The 5,167-nt window shown below is 36.6% G+C and overlaps 1 pseudogene; it reads right to left on the reverse strand.

The window, feature by feature from the left end:
• Positions 1-3,548: 3,548 nt before the first annotated feature.
• Positions 3,549-3,666, reverse strand: LOC145285070 (5S ribosomal RNA; annotated as a pseudogene).
• Between the last annotated feature and the right edge of the window lie 1,501 nt (positions 3,667-5,167).

The raw sequence follows: 5,167 nt of genomic DNA on the forward strand, positions 1-5,167 counted from the left end.
AGTTGGCCGCTGACACCGAAAAAGGATTCATTCGCCCTTTGGAGGGTCTTGTTTTTAATCCTTCAGGGAGACTAGCCACCCTCCTCACCAAACAAGTCTGGCGGGGGGAACCAGTTTAGTCGCTGGTGACACGACCATGAGGAAGGTAGTACTGGGTTACATGGAACTAGTACTATATGACATGACCTGACATATATATATATATGTATATATATACATACAGTACACACACACACACGCATATGTATATATATATATATATATATATATATCGTTTTTTTTATTCAAAAGTAATGGACTAGTGAATTCAACGAGGTTGTTAGATAGTGCTCAATAAAAAGAGCTGATAATACTTGTTTATTGTTATATAAACATGCTCACATCCCGCTGCTACAAACAGCCACTTGTTTCAATCAAACAACAGATATCATCAGGCAAATGTTCATTGAATAGTCAAGTCGGGTAGATTGCCTGAAACTCCCTCTTGAAGGTTTTGAGGACTTCCACATACCGCTCGTTGGTGACTGTCACTGCTGCGCCAGATTCTTCAATGAAGATTGGTCAGATGATGCCTCTGACCGAGATTGCAGCCCATACCGTCAACTTAGGAGAGTGCAGGGGCTTGGTGGCTACTTCCTTGGGTCTGGAGGCCCCCCAGAAGACATTTGTCTTAGAGTTCGCCTTTCCATCAAGATGAAAGTGGGCTTCATCTGAGGTCCAAAGGAGGGTAAGGAAACTTGGTGTCTCCTCGATCTTCTCGAGCATCTTGACTGCCATAGCCCTCCTCTGCTTCTTGTCTGAGGCTGTAAGGGTCTGCAGCGTCTGTATTCTGTATGGGTAAGCCCTGATATCGTTCAACCGCACTCTGCTACAAGTCTCAGGTGACATACCGAGGGACTGACTTCGCTTACGCACAGAGCGTTTCGGACTGCTGGAGAGACTCTCTCACTCTTTTGACCAGCTCGGCTGTTCGCTTCTTGGGACGTCCCAAGTGGCTTGGACGGTTCTCTCTGGCAGCGTTGAGGTTCTCCACGGCCCCATACTTCTCGAAGTGGTCTACTCAGTTCTGAATTCTGCTTTTGGACGGAGACTTTTTCACATTCGAACTGGCCCATGAAACTGTCCTGGGTTTTCTTAAACGAGCCTGTCTTGTAGTAAAATTTAACACAGTGTATTCTTTGTCCTAGATCTCACTGGGGTCTTGGTGTACTAACGGTGGTTGATTCTGCCATGTCCTGTAAAATAAGGGCAATCGGTGAATAAATAATAGAGATATCACATAAAGTGTACACGGGGCCCGGTTTTTGGGGTCAACATTTATATATATATATATATATATATATATATATATATATATATATATATATATATATATATAATATAACATATATATAGTATAACATATTAGTTCTCAAATTTCCAAACATGAGGCTTGTTCAGTTCATAATTTATTGCTTTTAATAATTTTGCAGACTTGTTTGTCTCGAACGAAACAATATTGTAATGGCTACCTTTTGCAAATCAATAAGTTACTACCTGAGCAAACTTTATCTTCGAAATTTGGGGGAATATATATTGCATTATATATGTGACTCTGGAATCACAAAATATATTCATTAACATTTGACTTTGTAAACTGTATATACTTTTTAAAATAATTAATCTGTTAAATATAAGCAGGGAACCGGAATGGATTTCAAAGTCCAGCGGTTCTGGGGAAGAAACTACTGGAGTAGAAGGCTCTCTTACATCTACGGATCTCAACTGTGTAGGGGTGGGATTTTGCTGCTTGTCAGGTGTGTCGAGCCTGTTTACGTCCTAGGGGGCACAAGTGTTTGAAGTTCGTCAGTGAATTCACCATTAAAATACTTATAGAACAAGCAGAGGGACGTAACATTCCGTCGGTGGGACAGTTGCATGTTTATATATATATATATATATATATATATATATATACACACATATATATATATGTGTGTGTGTGTGTGTGTGCGTGTGTGTGTATGAATTAATTAATTATACCGATTGAAAGATAAAAAGAAATAAAAAGAAAAAGTATATATAAAAATAAATAAAATATAATTATTTAAAATATAATTAAAATGTTACATAGATAGTTAGGGTAAATAATTTGGGTTACCAAACGATTTGTAAGTGTGAATAAGAATATTTCTTATGTTCAAGAAAGAAAATGAAAAGAATGTATAATTGGGTCCTCATACGTAATTGTGACAATTCCATGAAAACCAATTATTTCTTCCTGAACTGCCGTTAGAAATGAGATTAATTGAATTTATCAATGATTAGAAAATGGAAATGCAAATTAATATTGGTTGCCTTAGTGCTAGTTTAATTATATAATAGAAATTTTCATAACATTGTAGGATAAGTATTTATATGAATACACCAATTTTAAAAATGGCTATTGATTTAGTTACATCCATATTCGGTGAATCTAGCATATACACGGTGTTCCGAAATGGTTGACCCCATTCTTAATGGCCATATCCCGCTGACTACTTGATGGATCTTGCTGAGACAAAATACACTTTATATGGAAAGTCATAAGTTTTATTTGTTAAATTTGCAAAGAAAAAGACAAATATTTGTTGGTTCTATGAGAGATTTTAATAAGTGTTCAATATGAGCGCCGCCTGTAACTCTGCACACGTCGAGTCGGTATTCAAGCTCGTGCCAAACTCACTGTATATTTACGTAGTTTGTCGATAGCGGTGTAGATATTTTAGCCAATTTAGTTTCGTATAAGTTCACCTAAAATATATATTTGACGGGTTAATTTAATCTGATTGAATTTATGTTTTTATTGCTAACATTTTATGAATAACATCTATACTTTATGAATAATTTATCACCTTCAATTCTGAACCTCAATACGAAAATTTAGAAATATGGTTAAAGTCGTATCGAATCAAATATGGCGATGTACAAATAAATTGTTTTACTGGACTGAGAATTCCAACTGTTTTTCCTCAGAAGGGTACTATTCCATAATATAAAACGTAACATCTTTACTCTTATGACTTTTAAGGGTGTCGATTTCCATTCCACAATGTTTATCCTTTTAAAAAATCGCTAACTGCGTCTTTTTTCTGTCTCTGGTGAGTTTTCTTTTGTAATTTCGACCATTCATCGAAACACGAGTAAGACATAAACTATTAATAAAATAATATAAGTGTGGTATGAATGCATCTTTATTTTGAATCTTTACTTCTGTTCTATAGATATGAAAGTGTAAATTCATTTTTATTGCGCTTAATTGTGGCCATCCGAAAAAAATGATTGAGCATATATATTACAAGTATATATTTCGTTATAATCATAGGTATGTACAGACATAAATACATGCATATTTAAAAAAAATGTTTCTTCAGCCTTGACAGAATACCCAGGTAAGGGTGCCTGCGCGTGAAATTTGTGTGGCAAAAGTTGCGCGATCGACACCCCATCCTCCTGAATCGACATTGTTGATTACCAGTGGCAAATGGCGTTTCAGGACGACTGGAAACAATGCCGGGATAAACGGAAAGCACATACAGCGCCTAGAATTCCCAAATAGTCACCCATCTGGTACTAGCTAGGCTCAACGTTGCTTAACATCGGTGATCTGACGAGAACCAGTGTGTACACCGTGATTATGCCATACAGATCTTTACTCTTACGACACATGTACATACATACATACATACATGCATTATTAACACTCCTTCTCCCTGCTCCCTTATCTCAGTTTTATATATACGCGTGATAAAGAAGCAGGCAAAAAGAGCGATACCTACTCATATAAAAATGCATGATAGATTCTAAAATAAAGTAATACTTACCCATTTTCGTCCCTCGTTTCAAACTCGATTGATCATTTTGTGGATCAACGCATTTGCCAGCTGAATAAACATTCGATTGAGAAATCCATTAAAATAACATTAGATGTTGCAGCAGGTGAAGATGGTTGAAATCAAAGTGTTTTCTGAATCCATGATGTTTCTAACATTGGCATGTTTCGCACAATTAGTCCAAAATTACTTAATTACCTTCTTTTTCACAAAATCGATCGGCTCTTTATATGCCTTTATACGTCGTTCAAAATAAATTCTATTAAAATAAGAAATTGTTCTGAATCTTTATTTAAAGAGAACATTCAATTGAAACAAAAACATAGAATTTCCATCATTCTATATAGATGATGAACCAGTCCAGGAAAAGTTTTACTAGGTGAATAAGTGAATAGAAATAAACTTACAGTTATTGCATATTGTTAACAGGAATTCTGTTGGAACCCACTACTATATGAAGAGGTTTTATATGACGAGCTTATCTGGTTTTGGAGAAATAAAACCTCAAATGTACTTGTGATGTTAGGCTGTATAAAGCGTTAACTTTAGTCAAAATCGCCGGTTCTTTCTTTCATCGCATTTTTTCGATTATCGATACTTATCGAATACTTTTCGATAAATAGCATATCTAAGATCACTGCCAGGCACATATATTTGTGTGAGTTTTTTTAAACTCGGCTTAGCAGTTCAGGAGTTCATGGGGAACTCACGCACACACACACACATACACACAGAGACAAAGCTTATTTTATAGAATACTAGCATGGATAGCCGGCGTTTCCCGGGTGAACATGAAGTTCGGTTTGGACACAGCTAGTATACTAAGGATATTGAGCAACTTCCAGAAAAGAACGGAAGAAGCAGATGACAACCTGGAACAACTCCACCTCCACAAAAAACTGAATCAAAACAGCAGTGAGTGCCCGCGCGACCGCAAATAAGAAGCCACCATAGGCAGGCTCGAACCTGAAACGCGAAAGAAGAGAAAAACGTTACTTGGCAAACGCTTTTGCCCATCGGGTCATGACGACTAATGACAGCATGACTCTTCAAAATAATGTTTATAAGCATAGTTTCAGTTTGATACGCGTACGTGACTTGCAAAAATGGCGTCGCGAAAAGTGACCTTCCCTGTTAGAAATGGTCCAGTTGACCACTACAGAATTTATCTTGTTTTCTAATTTTCATATATTTTTCGTCCGAGACATTGCTGTTTCCGATGCGACTGACGAAAGTTTTTAACAGACACGCAAACACACACGCAAACACACAAACTGACGTTTGAGATTTATATAACAGAAATGATTATATACCAG

Source organism: Euprymna scolopes, chromosome 9 (genome assembly GCF_053919585.1).
Source record: "Euprymna scolopes isolate OS-2025 chromosome 9, ASM5391958v1, whole genome shotgun sequence".
NCBI classification, from domain to species: Eukaryota; Metazoa; Mollusca; class Cephalopoda; order Sepiida; family Sepiolidae; genus Euprymna; species Euprymna scolopes.